The sequence below is a fragment of the Colias philodice genome, chromosome 1 (genome assembly GCF_061535455.1).
Source record: "Colias philodice isolate Cphi_HAF_F1 chromosome 1, ilColPhil1 Martin Lab GWU primary, whole genome shotgun sequence".
Taxonomy (NCBI): domain Eukaryota; kingdom Metazoa; phylum Arthropoda; class Insecta; order Lepidoptera; family Pieridae; genus Colias; species Colias philodice.
Window position 1 is genome coordinate 11,710,984 of NC_143086.1, and position 10,604 is coordinate 11,721,587.

A 10,604-nucleotide genomic window follows, 5' to 3' on the forward strand; every position below is an offset into this window, starting at 1 on the left:
TCGACCGCAGTTTACATTAGATGTCGATCGTTTTATTGTTAATATACATTCTAGCTGCTTAGCTCAAACATGAGCATTTTCAATATGCACCTGAAACTTTATTTTCCTCTCACAAAGGAATAGGAAATTGATTTGAAAAAGAAAACCTGCTAAACCAACTATTATATACCTAACTATACAACGAGTAAATTTAAAGGTGTTGAACAGCTATTCACGTTAGATGCAGGTATTCGCATATTTATGAATATAATATATTCATACAACAGAAGAATTGAATTTAAAACTTATTACTGTCATGATCATTTATGAAATGAAAAATAACATGTAAAATATGCATGATAACTATAAAATTATAGTGAATATCCAATGAAAAGCTTTCGGCCATATTAACTAAACAAAATGTAATTCTCAGTGCTGAATGCCCTAGATATGTCTATGTCATTTTGCCGGCGACAAATGGGTGCTAATTACTTTCTGATATACCTTGTGCCGGCTTCACCTGCATTTCTGGGAACTACTTTTGGACTTTTTAGCATTTTTCCTCAATTAGTCATTTCTGCTGACGTGGCAGAGGACACAGAAGATGAACACGTCGATAATTTTTATTTTCGTGCAGCTATTATCAAGCGATTCAATACGAGAAACATTTGCGACTGTATTTCGGAATGCTACTATTTCGTAACATATACCTTCCTGGATAAAAGCTCTGCTCTATTACTATTAGTAAATATCTCCTATTATTACTAACAGTATTTTAATATCAGAACATAATAAAGCCTTAATTACAACAAAACACTGGCGATGAGAACGTGAGAAGCCAAGTGATATAAAAAGGGTAATTAAGCTGAAGGAATTTTAAAAATTTTGCCGCAATCTGTGAAGAAATATTCGCCACTAGTAAGGCTTCATTACATATCGCACAATTGTTAACATTTTGTTTTTTGTTCTAACTTTTGTTCATGTTACAATGGAGTTTTGAGAAACTTGATGAATTTGCTCCCCAGAGCATTTTCCAAGCTGCGGTTGAATTTGTAACCACTGATACACATGTACCTATTGGATATGCAATTAAAGCTAAAACTGATTGAATTTGCTCAAAAAAATATATCCAGATCGTCGTAAACCGATTAAACATTTTGATGCCATATCATTAAACGTTTTATTTCGTTTTAGTAAAGCAAACTAATAACTAAAAATGCTGCTCGACTAAACTTATGAAAGTTCTGGGACACATATTATAGAGCATTTTAATTTCATCCACGTGCCAACTAGATGATGTTTAATTACGATTTCCTGAATGTAAATCTAATCGTGTATTTGTGAGCGAATCATGTATGCAATTAAACAGTGCGTTCCATTCACATGCGTGGGTTTAATTCTCTTTGGAGACAGAAAATTGCTCTGTACACTAGGAGGCAGACAGTTGATCACCTATTCAACTGAAATTAAAAATCAATGTCGCAAAACGTATCTGTGAATGCGTTCTCGTGTATGAATAAGATTATTTCAAGGTCTAAAATGTAAAAAATAGACGCAAATAAATTGTAGGAATATGAGAGAAATACTTGCACGAACACATTGCGATTACTATCTTAGCATGCATGTTTGTCAATAAAAAAGCTCTATCGAAGGTCACTATTGGGGGTAATTAAGGTGAGATTTGATTGTAAAATAAGTGAATATTCGACAAACACGAGTATCGTTACGGCAGGTGATGCATCCGACTGTTCGTTTTGGCGAATCAGAGGCGGCAGGTGCGCGCGCAGGTGTCTCCGCGATCTCGGCTGATATCGATGTACAGGTTGATATTGATAACTGGTCGCCGCATGTAGCATACATACTACATAGTATGGAACTTGAATAAATCGTTATTACCCACATTTTTATAAGAGGACTGCGTACGCGCAGATTGGTTTAGGGCCAGCCGGCGGCGGCGCAACTGGCTATCGATTGTTTGATTTGTTTGCATTGCTTTCTTTAGATGTTTTTTCTATTTCAATGTTGCACTTAGTGAAGAAATAAAACATGATGTTTTAATGTAAGGGTAATTTCGGGATGAAAGTAGCTACAGATATGTTTTTAATTATTTCGTTAGATATTTAAATGGTTTGAATAATAACGAACAGAACTAGTTTAATACATTATTGAATGTAAATGCTAATAAATTGTGTCGTTTTGTTTTCCATGATGCAATTACTGGACCGGATTTAACATCTGCTTCAAATACGATTGTATGTTGTGACACAGGGTGTTGACTGTTGATACAAGTATTTATATATTCACTTTTGTATAGAATAACAAAATAACTCCCAATATCAATAATATTAAAAAGATAATGTGAAAATAATATCTGTAGATTTTTTATCAAAGATATTAGTAACACAATTGAATAAACATACCAATAGAAGTAGAAATATTCTCCAAATGTTCATTGAGCGTAAACGTTCAAATTAAAACGTTTGGGTTGCAATTTTAACGCAGAATAAATTTTGTATCGACGGACGACGCTCAGTCGCAGTTATGCTTTCTCGTCTCTATATTGCTCCGATAAGCTTTCCTAGAAACGTTCCTTTGATGTAAAATATTGAAGGTAACGACGATATACAGGAGTGGGTTTATTTTTAGATAATGCACACGGTTATTACCTGTTATAATGTGTTTCAAATGAGTTTATTCGTGTATTAAAGATTATATAATTATATTATTATAAGTAGTTCCCATTATTTTTCTAAATTGCATCATATGTTTATGTCTATAATATTATGAAGGATACAGCAAGGGTTCTTTGGGCATGTTATGAGCTGTTATCCGCTTAAGATTTTAATCTAAAATTTTCCAGCTCATATTTCACAGAATTCCAGGATTCTGTAAACTCTTGTGAATGCTGTTGGAAGTAAACCGAAAACTAATCATCGCTTTATATACAGATTACAGGCTGTAATATAAGTTGCTTTAGATGTAGGTACTTTAGATTCCACATTTACAAAATGAATATCCGAGGTTTAGAAAAGTGTGTTTAAAAATATAATAAATTTTTATTCACCCATTATCAGCAGGTTTTAACCACGTTTTAACCTTAACAAATGCCAGTACTAATTAACAAAACTATTTATCAAATTGATTATTAAATACACTAAATTTTGAGCAGCAGTCCATTAAGTTTTTTGCCTCCGCGCAAATTTATATGCGGCAGTTGTCGCCAACCATCAGGCGACGTTTTTATACAAATGTGAAATGAAGATTTTGCGGCATATTTTTACACCCTGTTGAATGTAGCACGGCTGTCGGCCCGTGCGCTACTCCGCAAAGGTGTTTAAGATAGGACAGATGTTCAGGCATGTGTGCCGGCGCAGATCGCCGCTCAATACATTGACAGACGCGACTCCTTAAGACGCTAGGAACACAGAATGCAATTATGATTATGGTAATAATAAATGAGTCGCCTTCGAGAATATGGCGACTTTTGCAGTATCGGTAAACCAGGTCTTGTGTTTTTTCACAATATTTTATGGGCTGTTCATATCTTCCTGTATAGTAAACAACGAACAATGCCGTAACTTATAATTGTTTTATTGTTAATCTTTAATATGTTTATGCTCACATAAAGCATGAACATATTTTTAACATGGTGTTTCAATTTTGCATTTAATGTGATCATGATGATTAAAATGAATCTACATATTCGGACAAATTTAATACAATATAACTACATATACCTATGTAATATTAGACAATATGAAATATGTATATATGTATGTATATTGTAGTAAATTTGTATCACATCACAAAATATAGTAAAGAAGTAGGTGTGTAAATATGTGCCTACATTAATGTTCCATCCGTTTTAATTATGTCTGCAAACACATTAACATCCCAATAACGTTATTTGCTAAAATAAATGAAATTATTACAATGTTATTTGAATTTGATTGACATAAATTATATTAGCCGTTCGCGTTGTATAAATCTACATGAGGTTTATATGCAAACAGCATTACAATATTTGCAAAACAACAAATTTATATAATTATACATTATATTAATAAAATGCCTAGGTACTACGTAATTTATAAGGTAACTTTTCAGAAAACTGCGGAAATTCACTCATTTTAAACATGGAGAATGCGAATATCTTCAGACACTGAACATTTTGTAGGTTAAATAGCTTAAGACGCGGTCATTTTGAGGATGGATGAACACTTTGTGTCATTCGGACAAAAGCGACTTAAAGCTTCGAAGGGCGTGTACAAGTTGATGGACTGTTGTTAGACAGTAGTTGTAAATTGGCAAGGACTTGCTTGAGTAACGTTTTCAACCAACCACAATCAGCCAAATAACAAATAAAGAAAAAAATGCACAAAATGTATAAAGTGTGTCATATTAGTATATTTGCCTTACGTAAATAAGTCGACTTTGAAACTGTAAAAGGCTCTCACGTGCTCTCACGTGGCGCGCTTGGATCAAACACACTCATCAACTTATATGTGCATCTAACTAAGCTTTAGTTCTATGTATACATTTGCAATGTACACACTCCAATATAAGTTAATAACACCCACTGACCCGTACAAAATTCCATGAATCCATTTTGTTGCACAGGGATTTAATGCAAATATGGGAAATAACATTTAGGATATGCACACGATTCTGGGGACAATATTACCTGCTAGAAAATGTTGAAATAACTAATCAAATATACAACGTTAATTCTATGTTTCAAAATTCACCTCAATTTGTCTCTTATTTATTTTTTCTCTATCTTGGTACAAACATCAATAAGAATTGTTAACAATAATTAATAGTTCCTTACTTTATCCTAGCTGCTGTTTAAAATTAATGGAATAACTATATAAGTAGATAAGTGTCTCTAGACTAGACCAAAGTAGGTACATCTACTTGTAAATAAGGAATATCCTCGTATAAACTATAATTAACAGTTGATGCAATTGTAGATACACATCCTCCATTTTCAAGAACCTTAACGCTGCCTCACATTAAAGTTGGAATAGAAAAGGAATCAAACAACGAGGACTCAGGTAGACGATTTAGTTTACGCTCATTTTTTAATAGGAGCGTGTCTTGCAGCTGTCTTTAATAACAATGTGTTTCCAAAAGTATCGGAACACGCGGCACGCACTAATCTTATTGCTTTTAACTTACGGACATCTGCTGCCTATCAATATACACGAATTATTTCATGATCTGCTTTAGCGGGGGATATTAACGCAAAGATGTTTCGTTTAAATACCAAGTACAGATATAGCAATTAGGTACGAGACATTAACGTGCTTAATTGTGATAATGTTCATCGATGAACAAATGTAATGTAATGGAAACCATAATGAAATGGTGTTTAATGATAATATTATCGTACAAATCGTAATGGATAATCTCAATGATTGGAGAGCTACATTTACTGCTATTTGGCGTATCATTATTAGTTATTACTGATAGAGGTCTAAAATTCGTTGCTTTGTTATGACAGGACTATTAAGAACAGAGTGAATTATATAAAACACTAGCGGTCCGCCCCGGCTTCGCCCGTGGTACATATGAAAAATAGATGTTGGCCGATTCTCAGACTTACCCGATATGCACAGAAAATTTCATGTGAATCGGTCCACCCGTTTCGGAGGAGTATGCAGACTAACATTGTGACACGAGAATTTTATATATAAGAAGATATAACTATATGTAATATGAAGATAAAATAATGTAAATGTACAAAGGTAAATTAAATGTTTGATTGTATTCATCTACTTTTTTGTTGGATTCAACATTTGCTGAATGGTCACCATTCGTATTTAGTCCAATAAAACCCGGTATATTCAGTGTAAATGACAGTTGGTTATTTCATTACTTGAATAAATTATAGAGCATCTAGTGAGGTTTGGTGCACCTGGCGCTTTCGGTCGCACGTCAGCTCGTATCACTCAAGGATTTGATGCTGTTGACCCTCCAATTGCGTTTGCACTAACACAATCGATTTAGCTATTGTTTATATTTCATGTACCTAAATTGTATTGTAGATATTATGTTGTTTAATATTAATGATTTGATTTGGAGATATTGTGTTAATTTTTAATACCATATATTATGTATGCCGCAAATTATTTACATAATAATTTGCCGTTTATAAAGCATTTGAATGTCATAAAACCAAAAATATCAATGTTCAAGCCGTTTGAAAGATTCCGTCCGTGCGAAAGTGAGCACGGGTGATGTCTCAAAGAGACAACGTCGCGGTCGTTATGAATAGTGACTAATTGGCTTGACCGGAGTGCCTATACGGTGCTAATGAATTAACGCTCGTTTGACTTGCAGTTGCAGTTTCCTTATAAATTTATTTATTGAATATTATATTTATTGCGATCCTCGATTTTAAAGCAAGATAACGAATTAATTTATGATAATGATGTTACAGCGTCAGCGCGTAGGTAGGTACTACAAAAATGCATCTTACGAGAAATGAAGTGTGGAGCGCGGAAGGAAAGATTACAGCTTGTAACCTAGATTCTGATCTCAGCCCTTGTGGACGTTTTAACACCCATTAGATTTAAAATTTTACATAATAAATTTGATGTCCTGCGTTTTATGAGAGCTCAATTATAATAACGGTCTGAACGTTTTATTTCACACAGGTTTTTTTTATTATTATTACATGTACCTACTCATTATATCAAAAAATAAAACAAAAAGTTCTAAATTGTAATTAGGTAGTAATAAAAAAATATTGATTCTATAGAATATAGTTGAAAATCTTCAATATTTACTTCAATATATATCTAATTGTATTTATTCAATGAAATATAACTATAAAAAAATAAAAGGTTTTATGAAGGTCTGTGAAAAGTACCTATTCTACAAATTGTTTTAACATATCACGTAATATGTAAGTAAGCCACGACAGCTCACTTAAAAAGTTCATTATGAAAATTAAATTGATTGGATAAGTAGAGTTGTAAGTATTCTACGGTAGGTAATATGAATATCAAACCGTTTACATTGTCATCATGCTATCCACAGTAGTAATATTTTATGTTGTAATTTCCGAAGCTACGTTTCGATCCGATTGTACATCTTCCTTATATAATAAAATATATTTATGTATTTGTGCACGTGCAGTCTATTTATTAATTTGGAAACGCAACAAAAATACGCCAGTATAATTTTAGAGCATAAAAGATTTTTTTAGGACATTATAATATTTATGTGTGCAAAGTACAAACTAGCGTTGAAAATCAGTACGTCAACTTTATCGTATTCCATAAGTAATTGTGAGACAATCACCTCAGACTCAGGTATTCCTTATTCATAAATCATAGTAATCATGTATGGGGCTCAACTTGGCGTTCAATCCAGCAAAAAGCAGGTAGAATATTCAATAATATGTAAAGCTATGCAATATGTAGGTAGCTCATTGCCTCATTGGTAGTATTACAAAGAGATCGCAGCCGGGAATTCATCACGGGAGTGCCCTTGCAGTGTGACGCGTTCACCCCCGTTTATTTTCAACTGAATATCAACTAGGCTAACGAATTTTAAACAGCTCCTCATTTAGTTTTTAATTACGTTGAACCCATTGAGTTATAGCGTTAGTGTGAGGCGATAAGTGGGTATAAACTTTATGCGTATTTAATTAAAATCCATTTTATAATTTACGCATGGTAGATAAATTTATCAGCTTATTTTTATGTAGTCGAATGATCATGCATAAGATTCAGTAAAAAACACCCAAAGGCGTGTTTGTAAAACTGTGTATGTATAATATACATATTATGTTATGGTCTTATAGTGTAATTCATACTCAAACTTTTTTATGCATGGAATTTATTGTAACGCGCGAATTAAATCCCTTGCAGTAGGTAAAAGGCAAATGCTGTACAATCCATTATGTATGTAGAACTTTCATTGGCATAATTTTTTTGACGTTCGGAAGTAGGACAACGAGACACTACTCTTTTTGTTCCTATCTGTATCCCATCCTTTTGCATTCATTCCTATTTTCGGATGTGTATTTACGGAGCGTGTCGCTCATCGTAAGATAAGCAATGAGCTTTCCTGTTCCTACTGAAATACAATATACATTTTGGGCTAAATCGGATCTTGTATAAAAGTCTGATGTTTCCTATTATTTTATGGTAAGTATATATTATTTTATGGTAGGCTAGTCATTTTATATAGACTCCAAATGATTGAAGTACTTTTTTTGCTTTTCTTTATTATCGTATCATCTCTATCCAATTAATCCGTATTTGTCTTCGAATATTCTTAATCCATATTTGTCATTGTGGGTTTGGTATATGATAAGGAAAAGAAAGCGTCGTCTCCTAAATACAATTAGTCGTTAATCTGGATAATATCGAATATAGAAGTAAAAAATATTATAGTCATTTAAAGGTAATAGTAAGATTTTAAACTAAAATATATATAAAGCATAATCATAGTTTAAACTTTAAAGCGTACCTAAAGATAGCAAACTTACACTTGTAAAAGTTTAGCGCAACTCTATTATAAGACGAAATAACTTGTAACAATATAATCCGCGCTCAGTGTATTACGCGAAGTAAACTAAATTTAATTGCACGACATCTTATTTGTACTCACATAATTTTAGGACGATTTATTTAACTCTTCCATTTAGTTTTCTGCGCAGTTACAATAGAATTGGATTTAATCAATATATAACCCGCCACAGAACGCATCTTCGGGCTTCTTATCGGCGTCTGCTTTAAGAAGATCAAGCAATTGATAACTTTTGGTATTAACTAGGACGATATAAGATTCAATTTTAACTCAATAAAATCAGAAAAACATTTGATGATAAGCTGCTCAAATTTTCAGTACATTTCAATCAGCAGAGATATAGCAAAGTTATACATTTAATGTGAATTTTCACGCCGCACTTACGTTATTGTTATTGATTTTCATTAATGTATGTCCACTCGCTATTGCAATTATAGTATGTATTTTATTGAAGCATGTTATTGGATTTAATCACGATTTAATTATGTCAAATGAAAAAGGAACATTTTCAACAGCTCCATGTGAAACTCATATAAGTTACATAACGTTCTATTCAAACAAGTTGTAAGGACGATCTGTAAACGCACCAGATTGCATTGGAGCTCTCCTTTTTGCGCGCGTGTATTATGTGTACTCAGTACGTAATAAAAACATTGAAATAGCGGTAAAAAATAAATTATACTTGGCACATATGACGCCGCTAGTGTGACTCCTGGCGAGCGAGCTTATTTGAATGGTTTCGTAATATGTATTAAATTACCATTTTTATAGATACATTTTTGTATTCGTTAAATATTAAGATTAGCTGACAGGAATATATTTAATCAGTATTTAATTTTGTATCTTATACCTACTTATGGATGAGGTCTTCGAATTCGTACATGTAGTAGTACGTACTCTGAAGAAGTAGGTATATTTATAATTAAAGGAGAGAAAGCTGTTTCTTATTGTAAACAATTACAGTTTTTTGGAGAAATCCTTTTATAAAGTTAGTTAAAAAAGCACCGCCCGCACCATATTGAGCATAATACAGTCAAATTATGAGCGAAAGGTGGAAGGACTGGAATGAATGCAAAGAACTCAAACGGAGCTTTTGCATAAACGCTGCCCGGATCTAGCCTTGTATTGATGTTCGGGCAAAGAATTTTCGATTTGTCTATATTGTTGAATCAGTCATTGTAAATCATTTTTGACACCTTTGTGGTAAATGTTCGTCGTACAATGTAAATGTGGTAAATAATTATAGTCCGGGATACATCGCCCATTTTTGCAAGTGATTACTATCAAGCTAATTTTTCGTGAGTAGCTTTATTTTGATGAGATGCCCAATAATTTCATGTACGAAACTCTCGATTGTGGTAGCTTACAGAGGTAACAAGGATAAAAATTTTTGATTTGACGGTTCTCAAATATTTATTACGCAATTTGTAGGACAATACGTCTGTTGAATTAAATAAGTATTAAATAAGTGAAAATAAAAAAATCAGCTGGTTAGTAATCATTTATGATGACTTCGTTATCGATACACATTGGAAAGGAAGACTCTTTGATCAAACCATAGATTTTGTAGGACAAATATTTTTTCGAATAATTTAGATAATTATCTTGAGATTGAACAAAAAAAAAACATTCAGTTTAGTAATTAATATTTGAGAACCATCAAATCAAAATATTTTATCCTTGTTTCCTCTGGTAGCTACCACAATCGAGAGTTTCGTACATGAAATTATTGGGCATCTCATCAAAATAAAGCTACTCACGAAAAATTAGCTTGATAGTAATCACTTGCAAAAATGGGCGATGTATCCCGGACTATTAGGTATTAATTGGTAGATATTTAAGACATTAGCCAAGGAATAATGTTAAAGATATATCCTTAAATCTTTCTCATTGCACTACGTTTGTGAAATAAAGATATTTTTATTTTATTTATTATCTTATTTCTACTTCTTATTATTAATTTGCATGGTATGGGCATGCGAGCTTATGATTACAGGACAATTTGTTATGATGGCCGACGCGGACGCTCAAAAGCACCCATGAAACTATAGGAGAACAGTGGGTGTATTGCCAGCATT